Here is a 15,462-nt window from a genome sequence, read left to right on the forward strand (position 1 = left end):
GCTAGCTTCAACTCCAGCTCTTGTAAAGCGTGGCCATTGCTGTCAAGAATACTTGAGTTGCTTTTCACCTTAGTTTTTAGGTTGTCAACATCCGATCTGATAGAGCCAAATCTTGCAGTCAGATATGCTAGCTGGGCATTGATAGCAGTTAGCTTTATGTCATTGTGTCATCTCCACATGTTGAATCTGAGACTGCATCTAAGCAAAACGTGGTTTGAGGTAGCCTTTCCGTTTCTCCAGCTATGCCTCTGCAATGTCATCCATGTCGCCGCGCTGTGTTCGGCTCTTGTTTGCCCTTCTACTTTATGTAACTCTAACGAGCACAAAGTGGTAAAATATTAAAGTTAGAACTGTATAAAACGACTATTTGACAAAGGAGGGCCAGGAGCTACATCTACCGCCATCTCTGTCCGGCCGATCAAGTGACTTCTTATTGGTCATTATTTATCAAAACTCTCATTGAGTTAATATTTTGTGACAGAACCAATCAATCAACCCTACAATATTGCCACAACGAAGACATCGATGTATCGCCAAGCTCTACTTGCCACAGGGCTCCACATGCTGATTTGGTATTCCTATCTATCTTCACAACCACCGAAAAATATAATAAAATTGCAAAAAAGTGTTTTTGGTCACATCTACGTGTGGGTGGGCTTTCGTTGGGAGACATGCTTGCCTTTGCACTTGTACACTTCGGAAAACAGTGCAATGAGTACATTTTTTAGAAGTTTTAGTTTAGCTCTTGTAAAGACATTCAATTTTACTTTACACCAGAATGCGTGTTCAGCCCTCAGCTCTCATGACTTATTCTTTCATTTATGTCTCGTCTGTGTCCCTGTGCTGCATAATACACCTTCAGTTCATAAGCCTACACACTCTTTATACAAAACTGATTACTTAAGAGCACTGCTTGCAATAAAAACAAGCTGCAAGCACTGTGACTTTTCTCATTATCAAAGCATTTCTGCAGTCATTAGGAAAACTTCCAGCTCCACTTCTGAAATCATGTATTAATATGACTGGACTTTATGATTTAACCTGATTAGTAACTTTTACAACAAAAAAAACTGAAATCTGGCAATAACTGAAAGACATTTTACAGATTTTTACTTTTTTAATTTTCATGATACTTCCTCTTAAAAGGAAGATAAGGTAAAAAAGGAGGTCATTATTGTTGTTTTTTCCTGGTTTGATGTTGAAAAAGTAGGGTGATTTGCAAATAGGCTCCGCATCAATATTCATCCTGATAAGTCGCCCACTTTCATCTTTTCAATTCTTGCTAGTTTTTTGCCAGCCCCCCTTCAGTACTTCGTGAGGCGTTCTGTATAATGTCTTAAATTCCAGGCGATGAGGTGAGCCACAGCGGAATACAAACTACTTGAGCTCCCTTTGTATTTTAAAACTGTGATGTAGAGTTACTTTGCTTCTGGAGAAGAAAAATTCCAACTCTTCATTTGGAATGAAGAGATAATAATGCAGATTATCAACAAAGGTAGTGTGGGATCTTCCTAAGGAAACTATTTATGCGTGACATACCCAAGGAAGCTGATGATATGTTAATGCTAAAGGTGGGAAACACAATAATCCTGAATTGTTTGTGTTTTAGGATTGGGCATCAAGAACAGGTTCTAACTTGGAATCATTTAGATTCCAATGGACTCGTTTCCTTATTGGAATCGTTTCTAAACTTGGGTTTCGAATTCATCGAGTCCAAGTTTAACACACGCAAGTTTTGCTTTCCGTATCGGCCAGGCGCTTGTTGTGTGGCAGCCATGTAGCACAGTAAGTGGCGCTGTCAAGCTTTGCTGAATAAGCCCGGTAAAACTGAAAGCACAAAATGTTCCTCTTATTTATTATCCCTATTCTTACAGGCAGCCTCATCAGACAGTGAGGAATACTAAGTTACTTTTGAGGAAAGTTAGGTGAGATGTATACTGCTCAGTGAGCTTTAATGTTTCTAGCAATGCATATTTTTTTTCTGTCTTTCTCTATCTGATGTCTATCCGTCCCCTGTGTCACTTCTCTTTCTTTTACTCTTGATTAAGGGAGGAGGCTGTTTTAATCTCGGAACACTGCATGCTAATGGCCTGCAGGAGGCTTCACCTCCCGAGTGCTCCGAGGAAGGCATAAGAAGAGGGAAAGGGGTTGAGTCTGTGTCAGCGTACAAGTGTCTTTGTCTATGAAAGCGTGCCCGTGGGTGGGTGACGCTGCACACGGCTTATAAAAAAAGTGTGAGTTAGGGTTTAACTATAAGTGTCCGTGTCCACAGTGGAGGAAGGGCTAAGGGGTCAGGGGTCACCTGTGGCCCAACAAAAGGGGGCCTGAGCCCCCCCCCCCCCCCCCACACAAAAGTCATATGGTTGGGAGTGGGGGCTGGAAGGAGAAGGCTTATTACCATCAGCTCTCGCCTGGCCTCTAACAATGACGGATCAGCATCTGTACATCCCGACACATTGACACTTATCCCTCAGTGGGAGAGAGACCGTGGCGGGGTGGGGGTGGACATCTGTAGATATGTAACAGCATGTTGTGGTGCTGAGCAGTGCCTGCTGTCAAGCATCGGCAGATTGGCTGATTTGGGTTGCCATCCATCTGCATCTCTTTGCAGCTATTCATTGAGTCCAATTGGAAAAAATAACCTTGTCCAGTAACAAATAAAGGGCAAGCGCTACACTTAGCAGCAGATGAAGAGGTGCAACACAGTGCCTCTACACTCAATAGGATGTCCTGAAATAAGAAAATTGAGTGGAAACGTGTTATCGTCATTTAAAATTGCCTTCAATTATAGTTGACTATGGAAGATAATTAAATTATTTTTACAACTCGGTCTTGTTAATGAAAGTCCATGAAAAGACTAGTTTGAAAAAAAAAGGTCTTCTTACTAGCTTTTCACAGAGTTTAAGTGCATCTGGCATTCTTTATCAACAAATAGTTTGCTCTTGGCCTGCTTACTTAGTTTCCTGGGATTGAATAATAAATAATAATAAACTAGAGGCATCTCACAGGAGTAGTCTGAATTTCATTGGACGTTTTTAAAAATACAATGCAAATAAAGACATTCTATCTCCTATCTTCTAAATCTTAAATTTACCAAGTACTGGCTGAGTACACTGGGAGGATCAATACTCTTGATTTTTAACTTGTAAGTAGTACAATGTTCTGATGGAAATGATGGCCAAACTATGTAAAGAAGATCCAAGTGGTAATAAACATAAATTATTCTTTAAGATTCCAGAGACAATGTTGATGTGGGGTTTTGTTATCTGGCGCAGCCATGGTTGAATTAGCTAGACGGATGACTGACAGTTCTCCTTTACTCAGACTCCTCATGTTGACAGAAATGAATGCAGGGCTTTTTGGGCTGTCATTTGTCTTTGCTTCTGACTTTTTATACTGAGAAGAGAAAAAAAACTGTCAAAACGTAAGTATGAAAGAAATGGAAATAGGTCCTGCAATAGCACAATAGTTTTTTATTTTATACCTGCAGTGCAACATTTTAATAGTTGACAAATCATAGACATGACAAATGACAATCTTACCATTTGTTCATTAGTTTGGACCTGGTTGAATCCATGACTTTAAATTTAAATCAGATACCAAACATGTTTTCTGTGTGCAAGGCTGTAGACTTGAAATGGAAATACTGAGTGTAAAGTATGTTACCACTTTGACCTGCAGAAAAGTATACGTCTTAGTAGACTTAGTCTTAGTAGTCTTAGTAGTAGAAAAAGTAGGTGCATTTGAGTATTTGCTTGTAAGAAAGTGTTGGTTTTTTGTTGTTTAGTCTTGGGAAACGTATTTCCCTCCTTCATCTTAGTGCTGCCTTTGACACTGTTGACCATAATGGAGAGACAGGGAAACTGGGTGTGATGGGATAGTTCAAGTTCAACTATGCACAAGCACACAAACATGATGTGTGGCGTTCCCCAAAGCGCAATCCTAGGCCCTCTTATCTATTTCCATGCCACTATTTGGCCAAATTATGCAAAACATCAACAATCATAATCATTCAGATGACCTGCTGATTTACCTTGATCGGTCACCAAGTGACTTTAGTATTTCTGTCTTTTCTGACATTGAAATTTTAATTATTTGCATTAGGCATTTTTTAAGTGGATTTTTTTAACAGCTTAATTGTTTGCCATGGGTTGCTGTTAATGTTTGTAACATGGTAACCTGTTTTTATGATTCTGTAAAAGCAATAACACTAAAGATGCAATGTTTTCCCTCACGAACGCTTACTACGGCTTTTAGAGTTTAATAAAAATAGCTAAATATAGTTACTATGTTGTCTGTTGTCCACAACGTCTGCTCTCCCCAGCATTGTATCGTCAAATTACGTCATCAAAATGAACTTTGCTTGCAAGTCCCAAAGTAAGTTATTTAGATTCAACTACCAATTACTAAAATGTTAAGTTTGGCATTAAAAGACTGGTCACAACGTCCCAATGCACACTGTGTTTGACAGGAGCACTCAGGGCTATTTCACTTTGGGACTTCATCCCTATATTCTCCATGAAGCTGTGTTTAATGAATGTGGTGGTCCAAGTCAAGTGCAGCTATTCCCTTAATTGCACCTCCCCTTCTCTCATTTTGAAAACACTGTGGCTTGTTACGGAGGAAAGCAAGGGAGTGAGGAAGAGTAGATTAGAAATGAAAGCAGTAGACGAGGGGTGGGGGGTGCGCAGCGATGGAGGGGCCATCCTTTAGGCAAGACTAATGAATAAGGTGTTGTGACTGATGACTGGGGCTTTCTCATGGAAATCCACGCTGGCAAAGTAATTAGGGAGCGCTTTCATTAGCTTAAACACAGCTAGGCGAAGAGATGCTTCTGGTGCCTCTTTCTCTCTCTATCTCCAGCCTAACCCACCAGAGAATCCCTCTTGGGAGTATTGGACTTGTTTGAGCCTTAAGTTTTCATTAACAAACCCGTTGGGATGAATGGGAAGAAGAAGGAGAAGAGCAGCACAGAGAACTGAGGAGAAGTAGAGTGTACAATGCACCAAATCTGATCATTAGGGTGTTTTCTCAGTTGTTTTTATCTCGAGCAAGGCTCTGATTTAAATTAATAGTCAATTAGCCCAACTATTAACATGCATGCGGGAACTCAGTCCCGTTTGTAGAAGAAGAAGAAGCTCATCAGAAAAATTCTACTCAGTCATCTGACATTTCAAGTTATGCAAATCATTTCCCTCTCCTTCCATACTCCCACTTTTCTTTTTTTTTTTTTTCTTTTTTTTTTAAATGTATGCGTTGAGTTACTCATGAATGATTCAGGGGAGAACATGCGGCTAAGTGTTTGTGGCTCTTAAGAGTGAATCGGTGGCTGCTTTTAATGTGTCCCTCCTCATCAACACACAGGTACTGGTCCTTGGCGTAGCGCTGGCTCTGGCCCACATTTCAGCCATGTGATTTCACAAGAAATCTGCACACCCACACACTTGCAAGCCTCTGTCACTGTGCCCTGCGGCCGCCTGTACACTTCCCTCAGTAGCTGGGAGTGGGTCTGTCTGGAGAAACATGAGCTCTGCAGATGCCAGGAGACTCTTTAGCTGTCAGAAAATCTTGTTTGCTTTTCATTTTTACACCGCGCCATAGCCCTACTCTGGGGCTTTCACATCCCCGCTACACTTCCAAAAACTTGTACCGCCTGCACTTGTGCTTTTCCCCCGTCTATTGCGCTTAGCGACTCAAACAAACTGGCGGATTTGAGATTCGACCCGAACAAATACACACACACAGTTGTTTCTACAAGCCCAATGTTTTTAAGGGGAAGAAATGGCTTTCTCTGGTGTTGCACCCCATTAGACTCACGGAGAGTGTTCGATTGTGAAGATTTCTCTTAGATTATCAGACTTAGACCTGAGTTTCCTTCCAACATTTGCCTCTAATGCAGGTCAAAGGAGGCAGGGGGACTGTGGTGAAGCCATTAGGTAGTTAAACGTTGAAACCCTTTAAGGTTTGCTTAGATGACGCCCGCGCAGTTTCCTGCAGCCCAACTTGGAATGTGTTTGGATAAACCACATGGGTCTGAGATTCATTAGGACTGGCCTGGTTATGGGCCGTGTAATAAGTACACCCTTTAGTACCCCATTCTCTTGGGCCACTATGATAAACACAACTGCTGTTTTCACTGTCTGGACCTTTTAATTAAGGTCGTAAAACAAGATCCTGTAGTGATAACTAATAGCACTGGATTGCCTGCAATAGCTATTTACTGTGAAACTCTATAAAGATTGTTGGTATCTGTGTGGGGTACTGTGGAAGGCAGTTATTAAAAAAAAGCTCTGTAGTCCACCCAAGTACTCAATGGGAAATGTGTTTGCCTGTATAGTTGTTAACGGCTTATAATGAAAAACAAATCTGGTGACTATCCCCCACTTTACATTTGGTCTTGCGTCTAAAAAAAATTAAAATGAGCAGTATGATTGTTATTGCATCAGTTTATTAGTTCTGTTGTAATGAATTAGATGCTTGCTAATTACATTTGTGCATGAAATAATCCGTTTACAGTTTAATAACCAGTTGATTGCCCCTGCAATGCCACGCTGATGTAATATCAACAGTGACGGGGAATTGGACACAAAAGAGCAATAAATTCAAGAGATTTCGGACCGAAGATTAAAAAAGGAGGAGAGCAGGTCCTGGCCCTGCCTCGGTCTACTCGAGTCACAACAGAGAGGGGGAGGGGGGCGTCTAGCCGGCATTGAAAGCTGATGCAGGTACCATAAAGATTTTCCACGCAAATGGCCTTGATATTAAGAACACGTGGTGCTTTGGGGGGAGAGACTGTACTCCCACACCAAAAAAAGAGAGAGAGAAAGGCCAGCGCCTGCCTCACATCTGCCAAGACAAACAGAAAAGAAGAAGTGGGGGCTTGGGGGTAGTAAATCTTTAGTCTAATGAATGAGCACTCCCAAAAATATGTCACCCATTGGCCCCGCACGTGGTAAACATTCAACCCGAGCCACATTGGAGGCCTTTGTTAGCTCCCTTCTCCCCCTCCGGTACTCTGGTCAGCGCAGAAAAAACTCCTTGCTTGCTGCTGTCCGTCCCTCTATTGTCCTGCTAGCTTGCGTCACCCACAACTCTCACACAGTTAAAAAAAAAATCCTGTCTTTTTTTTGGTGTCTGAACAGAACTGCACTGATTAATTAAAACTGGGCTTTTTCCGGAAACATTTTTCAATGTATTTGTTGCTTTTTCTGAGTTTTTATCACCTTTTTGAGGTTTCTTTGGACAATTCTTTCAATGTTTTGTCCCATTTTTTAGTTTTTTTTTTTGCAATTCTTTCAGAGATTTGAGTTTTAATGAGTGTATGAGGTTTTGGTGCTTTTTTGAACCTTTGTCATTTTTTCTGTCATTTATTTTGATTTTCTGTCGCTTTTTTCAGTACATGCATACATGTGCCACTGCCTCACTAGACAGTTGGAACCCCCGCCTCCATGTTGAACCCAAAGTTACGCCCTTAAAAAAGGTGTTTGCTTAGCATCTGGCAGATACTTCTTGCAGCTGCTCTTTTAAAGAGGAAGAAAAAAAGGTAAAATGAAGGGTGGGGTAAGATGAATAAAGGTGGATTGATACAATAAGGGTGGCATTTGAAAGTTTAGAGGATATTACATTTTCACAACAACCGGCTGGACAATAATCTCTCACTTGTAAGATCTGAAACGTGGGCGTAGACCAGGAGAGGCTATTGTGCATCTTTTAAAAACAAGTGATCAGGTATCAGGGCAGCATATGCCAGACGTGTGTCCGTCAGGGAGGAGGGCTTTGGCTCTGTCACAACTTGAATGCAGGGAAGGACCCGGTGTAAAAAGTGCCTGTGATCTTCGTTAAAAGCCCTGCTCTGTTCGTGCATGAAACCTAAGACTATTGTGAGTCTATTTAGGACAAGTCAGAGAAGTCAATTAGCCTTTCGTGGCAAACAAAACCAGCCGGCAGAGTCCACACAGACAGATACCTTTGTGGTGTTTGTCAGCGCTGCTCTAATTTACAGAGCAGGGTCGATGACAACACGCTGCTTGCAGAGTATCGACGAGGTGTTCCTGATTTTTAAAGCTCATGAATATTTCATGTGTGAAAAACAAATATAACACGGGCTTAGTTTCAAATCTGTAACGTCTGAACCAAGGCTACAAATGTGTCTTTCTACAAGTCTCTCTGCACTTCATTTATTTTCTTCTCAGGGTAAATCATCCCTGCACATCCAGAGAACTTTTTTTTATTTTTTTTTTTACATTGTGTGGTTTTATTGTGAGAGCTGTTATGGAGGTGAAGCAGGACTTCTTAAAGCTTCTTTTCAAAGTGGAGAATGTCAAAAAGGTAAATGGTGGCGGTGCACAGCACATACCTAACAAGACAAGGGCCTTGTATACAGCACAGGGAGCCCATTACCAAGTCGAGGAGGCTCTTTCAATACCTCCAAATGTGAATGGAGTTCCGGGGGGGGGGGGGGGGGGGGGGGGGGGGGGGGGGCAGTTAACAAGACTGCACCCCAGGTAGAAGCCCAGGTTTTATGGATGAATCCCAGTGAAGACAACCAGAGCTGATCAGAGAGAAGAGGAGAGCAAACAAGCGTAAACTATGCAGGAATTACAAGTTGTATTGTTTTACGCAAAGAATCATTCTCTCTATTTACTCATATGACACAGGTCTGCTAGCCATTTACTTCACAATAGGCAGATCTCTGTATTATAATACACATTAAAATGATGTTGATTAGGGATAGACTGATTATAGGCCCTGGCTGATTATTGGGCCATTTTTTTGGCAGTTTAAGAATTATCTGTGTTGGCATTTAATTTGCCTGATGACCAATAAAGTTAAAGGTACGCTTTGGCTCTGCTACAGCTCTGTGTTTGTCCCTTTTGTTTTGGTTTGACTAACCACCGAGTCTGACTTCATGTCGCGCCCCCGATACTATCTGACACCCTGTCACTGGGTGTTATGTGAAACGTTTCTTATTCATTAAATAATTGCTTAAAGCATGTAAGGTTATGTGTTGGCATTTGTAACATTGCAATTATCAATTTTCCGCAGATTTTCATTTTCACTGTAAATGCATATTTGTTCCAATTTTGGTTATCAGTTTCATTCACTACTAGTTATCGGTCTGTAATCCCTCGGACAACCATCCCGATGTTAACTTGTGATTCTCTACAACTCTGCATCACGAAACTAGTAATACAGCGGCATAAATACTGGTTATAGGTATACTGTTGCATTACTGGCTGTTGGCTAACACTTCCTTGTACAAGTTCAGATATTGACATATTAACATTAAAATAAATTCTGAAAAAGCGGGGCTTTTTGAATTTGAAGAGGTAACTGAATATAAAATAGTTGCATTCAAGACTTATTATAAATTAATTAACTGCATGTCAAATTCAGGTTTAGTTAAAGCACCAGCTTGCGAGCCTAAAAACTGACGCAAATAGGTAAATTCTGCATTCTATCTAATATCCAGCAGGGGGCGACTCCACTGGCTCCAAATAAAGGATAGTTTCAATAGAAGTCTATAGGGAAATGACCCTACTTTTGCCTTGATGTATCACCTCAGTTAACATTTTCATAATGAGTTTATGGTCTCAATCATTAGTTTCAAGTCTTATTTAACACAGCATGATGTTCATTTAGTAAATTATGGTCCCATTTATTTTAAAATAGACAATAAAGCTTTAGGACCTGTCAATCAGGACATAGGCTTAGCAATGCTAACCATGCTAACACTGTGGACATCAAAATAGACATCAACTTGTTTTTGGGTGCTGTTAGAGTTTTAATTTCAAACTTCGACCATCTCACTGTGTTTTCACTTTATCAAAGTTAATTGGAACAGCACCTTTTAACTAAGTTAGCTAGCTACCGCTGGGGTTAGCTGGTAAGTTAAGGGAAAGTTTACAGATTTTCTGTTCTGCCGTACATGAAGCTGAACGCGGCCACTAACCAGCGGTCTGCGTTTACACACCGGTAGAACTCCGCTGCACGACACGTTGAAAGGTCAAAAATCTTTTAGCTTAGCGCAGCGCCACTGAAACCTTTTACAACACTGGGTTAGCCGCATCTTTTGTCCGAATATGGTGACTTCTGTCTCAAATATACCAAGACAGTGAAGGCCAACATGCAAACTCCCAGCTTCATACAACCAAAGGGTGATGTCACTAATGCTACATCCATTTTTTTATTTTTTACACTCTACAGTTTGGAAAAAAAGTAGAAAATCCCATCACAAACTACATGCAACAATGGGCTTAAAACAGAATCAACCAATATATAACATCCATAACCTTTCCTAAAAGCAACTTTTCATTCCACGTCACTAAAATGACCAAAACCATAGCAACTCACATCAAAGCATCGAAGTACAGTAAGCTCGTGAAAAAATAAGGCTTTTCATGTGCATTGTGCATTGATGCTAGGATACATTTAGTGGTGCACATGCAAAAGAGATCTCAACACCCAACAGGAGACCAGAGTTGAGCTGGGTCCAAATTATATTTAGGCTCATTAGGTGCTGCAGGAGCTCTATTCTGGTCTGCGTATCAATAAGTCAAATACCCAGGTGGATCCAAGCCGACCATTTATTCATGGAGCCGGCTTTGTAAACGAGGGAATTGTCATGCTGAAAAAGGGAATGGTCAAACCCAAACTGTTAACACAACGCACACTGGAAGCATTTAGATAGCAGAGGCCGAGACAGAACCAGGAAAAAACTCAGATCAAAAAGTATGTGGACAGAAGTGTCTTTGAGTTGTTTTCTGTGGATCCCTGCAAATGTAGACATGATATCATGTTGAGCTAGCTTCTGCAAAACTTCAATGGAGTTTGATTCGAAGGCACTGACACCAGAATGTTACGTCTCTCTAATCAAAGTGCAACTGTTTGCACCAACAATTACCCAATGAGAAATCCAGAAGAGACAAAGATTCCAACTTGCTGCCTGTGGAGATGTGTCACCGTACTCTCTATCGCCATCTTTTTATTTCACTTTGTAACATCTTCTCTTCACTGTCCCAATTTAACAAAGACCCCCTTTTAATCTGAGAGCAAACAACGTTTCAAAAATGTAGGAAATCACTATTTGCTGTAGAGGGAGGCAATTCAGGCTGGGGATAAAAACAAAAACACTGATTTCCTTTCACAATTTTACATTTTGAGAAGTATACTTATGCCGTTTCTTTCTGAGTGTGAGTTAAGAAGAGCAATATAAAGCAATGTAAATGAAGTAAGAGGCGTAATAATTGGTTACCATGTGAAAAGGTTAATTTAGCTCCGACAAATACGGTTTGGGATTAATATATTGATGAATAGAAATAAAATTGACTGACTGACCTGCACAGAGTCCTGACTTCCGCCCCAACAAATAACTTTGGGACAAACTGGACCAACGGCTGTGAGCCAGACCTGATCACCCATCAGTGTTGGACCTCACCATAATGGTTTTGGAAAGACATGTTCAACAATCACAGATGGGAGCAATGTTTGGGTATCCAGCGGATAGAGATAGTCAGATTCAATGTTTTGCTTTCTGATACCTGAACTTGCGTATCGGCCGAGTACCGATCTAAAATCAGTGTGTCTTCTATTTTATGATGTTTTAACAGCTGTATACTACCATCCCTGTATGCATGTGATATGATTGATATCTTTGTTGTCGGCCTCACTCAGGTTAAACTTTTTTTGAAACATGAATAAACACAAACAATAAATGCCGTTTAACTCTCTTTTATTATCCAGTTTGACAGTCAGTCATATTGGAAAAAGAACAAAATAAACTACTTTGAAGTAGATTTCCTTCTGGGCTAAATTATGTGGTATCGGATCTGTGCATAAACTCCTCACCGATACCGGCCTTTTAGGCTGTATGTGAGGCTGCTGGTAACGGTATCGGGAAATGTTTAGCATCCACACACTGTTGGCCCTGTACCGCTGAATGTGCCTTTAATGCTGTGCCATCAATGGCCGTGCTCTTATATTTTCTAAGAGCTTTCATTTAGACTGAGTCACATTTGAAGCCAGTGATCAGCTGATTATGCGTCACATTGTAATTCGAGCTGTCTGTGTCATCTTGGGCCATGCCTGCTGGGTGCAGGGAACGATCCCAACTCCCCTCTCTCGGAGCCCAAATACCTTCCCTGTCGCGCGAGCTAACAGCATGGTAATGAGATAGTGGCAGATGCTCGCGTGCCTTTACAATCCTCCCGACCCCCCCGCCACAGGCCAAGACTCCCCTTCTGCTGAGGAAGATAGAAAGGGGCTGAATATCTAGGGATCAGGATTCATTTATATAACAATTTATTTGACTGTTATCGAATATGATCAAACTGCTGTTAACACAGCTGTCTTTGTTCTTCCTACTTTTTTCCCCCCCTTGTCATCAATGATGTTCACGATTGCCTAGTTCATATAGGCTTGCTTTAACTCAAAAAGGAACGGATTTATTGCCAAGTTAGTAACACATACATAGGCCAACTTACAAAAAAAACCTTAAAAAAAAAATCAAATGTTTGAAAATTGAGGCTGAATGCTCCTTTCTTGACATAATATCTGAACTGGAAATATGAAAAAACATCAGACGGAGGAACGTATAAATGGAGAGAGTGCATATATACCCATGTTCCAAAAAAAGTGCACACACAACACAAAAACCAGCCACCGCTCCCAGCCTCCATTCCCCCCCCACCCCCCCTCCCCCCGGTGCGCACTGATTCTTTGTGGTGAGGGAGGATGGTTCCCCCCCGGCCCTCTCTTTCTCCACCTGCTATGCAGCCTTTGTCATTGGGGTCTCCAGCTTCATTTCAATGACAAAGTTGTCCCGTCCCCCTGTACCCCCCCGAGACCCCCCACCTCTGCCCCACAGACCCCCTTCCAAACTCCTTTCAGTCACCAGTTTCATGGTCCCCAAGGACAGAGTATCTGAATCCACCACAGTCACCCTTCCTCCAACTGGCTGCAGGAGCCCTTCTGTCTTTGTTAACTCTGAGGGAGAAGTCAAAGTGAAACATCAGACATGTTTCCTCATCAACGCTTTATTTACTGAACCTGCGCATTGGCACGTACAATGTGATTACAGCCCCACTCACTTCAGTCTCATGTTATAAGCATCATCATCATCAGATGATAGAAAGTTTCTGGTTGATTTGTGTTGTTTGTGACACTTTTTTTGTGCACTGTGCCGGTCTGAATGTTGGTCTGTACATGTTGCTTTTCCTTGCTGACTGTGTTTAGTCATTTCTTGTTTTTTTACGTGGCCATTTTAAAACTGGTAAGGGACAACAGATGAACATTTTCCTATAGGGTTAGTTACTTTGGTGAGGATTAAAGACCACTGTCTCTGTCAAATAAACAAATAAGTGAAATGACACAAACACACACACACACACAAACACACACACACAGCACAGTCCGGAATCGTTTCAGTTGGGATTAAAGAAACTTCTTTGCTGGAATCTGTGTAACATGTGGGGCTTTTCTTTTTCTGCAGAGGAAATGTGATTTGCGCACGTTCTCTATTCCAGTAATGCCACCAAGGCTCCTCACCAGGGGGGTGTAGTACTTAATGTGCAGGGGCACCGGCCCGTGGCTAACGTTGTTAGATGTTACGGGAATCTTAAATCCGCGGGTTCTTCCATTGTAGACGTAACTGGGGGGGGGGGGTCTGCATCCCGTGAGAGACAGCACAATGCTGTGGCACGTGGAGAGCTTGGCACCGTGCGTAATTGGCTGGATAAAACTCGAATTGTATTGCTTCAATAAGCGTTAAATGTTACAAAACATAACACAAAGCTGTAGTTCAGTAAGGCAGCGTGGGATACCTACAGTAGAGTGTGTCCGAATGCGATATTGCTGCATGCAAACATCCTCTTACTTAGAGTGGAAGCAGAGTTATTGTTGGACACCCTTCCGTCTTTGATGTATCACTTTGACCAAAATAATAACCAAAAAACATTCAGTTATTAGTCATTTGTCCAGTTTGTCTTCTGAAATCAATAAAAAAAAATTGAACTGCATGATTTGGGCATTATTATGGACATCAGAATAGGACATTCCGTAACATGGCTTACATTTCGCGGTTAGGTATCACACACATGTAGGTAGAATGGAGAAGTACTGTATGTGCTCGTCCTGGTCATAGAATTGACACTAACTGATCGTCCGCAGTCCTTCATAAAAACATGAAATGAGCAGCTTTAAACTGTGAGCTGAATGGACACTCTGCCCTTGTTGGGTCATTCAGCATCTGTGTGTTTGTGTGTGTGAGTGAGAGAGAGATGTCCATGTGTTTTCTCCGAGACAGATGGCGGCGCAGCGAGCCTGCGTTCCCACGGGTCACACATAGGAATCTAAAATGCAGATAAAATCCATTACAGAGACGCATCCTCCCAAAGATGCTGGCTGCAGATAATTTGCTCTGTTGAAACCAATCAGCGCCGCGGTTATCAGATCTGGCTCGCACTCCAAATGAAGCTTATTGAGAGTATAAGTCTGCGCAGCGCGACTCATTACTTTTTGAATGGTTTGGGGGGACAAAAAAGGAATCTGGGGAACAGTCCAAATGGGCTTCTGTTGGCTTACTGGAGTGTGTGACACACTGATGAGGATGTACTATAGAAATGTCTGCTGGGATGTGAACTTTTACACATGTAGAGAGCGGAGAATGGATTTATGCATGCCATAAAACACATATCAGACACTTTCATCTTCATGCTGTCCCCCTTTTTTCTCTCTGCTTTTCTATCAGCTATGACACATCCACAGAAAAAAAGTCAATCTAATATGAACAGTTTGCCTCTCATTGCTGAATAGTAAACTCATTCAAAAGTGGTTTAGAAGAGTTTTTTTCCACAGCAAGATGATGAGGGTATTAGATTTTATCTGACTTGTGATGGGGCTAATTCTCACTTGGTGTTATTTGGGGGGGGTGGCTGGGTCTGAATAGATGGTAATTGTAGGTTTGGGCTCTCGGAGGCCCGGGCCAGATGGCCTGGTGATTCTCTTATAAAGCTCTGCTTGCCCAGTTGTTGGCTCTGTGAGAGACACGTTGAGTTTGCAGGATGGTAATTTGGTGGGATCAAGAGATGTAGGCCTCCATACAACATCATTATGCAGCAGGAGGAAGGGGGGTGTTTGTTAAAGGGAGCACACGTGGGGGGTCAGCTGTGGGTGGATTGCAAGGCACTCGCCATACCTAACCCTTAGTGAGAGAATGTGATTTATAGTGGAAATGGAAAAGCGATCGAGAAAACATCCTGAGCAATGTTTAAAACAAAAAAGTTCTCTAAATTCGAAACGTTTGATCATTCTGTAATGAGCCATTTGCTTTCAAATGTAAATCATTTAAACAGTCTTGAAAGTTTTTGTATTATATTGGTGTAAGTTGTTTGGTGTGCTATAGGAGCCACGCAGAGCCAGCGCGCAAAACGTTGTTGGTTTCAAGTGCCTGACACTGATTTCATG

Source organism: Etheostoma cragini, chromosome 10 (assembly GCF_013103735.1).
Source record: "Etheostoma cragini isolate CJK2018 chromosome 10, CSU_Ecrag_1.0, whole genome shotgun sequence".
NCBI lineage: Eukaryota > Metazoa > Chordata > Actinopteri > Perciformes > Percidae > Etheostoma > Etheostoma cragini.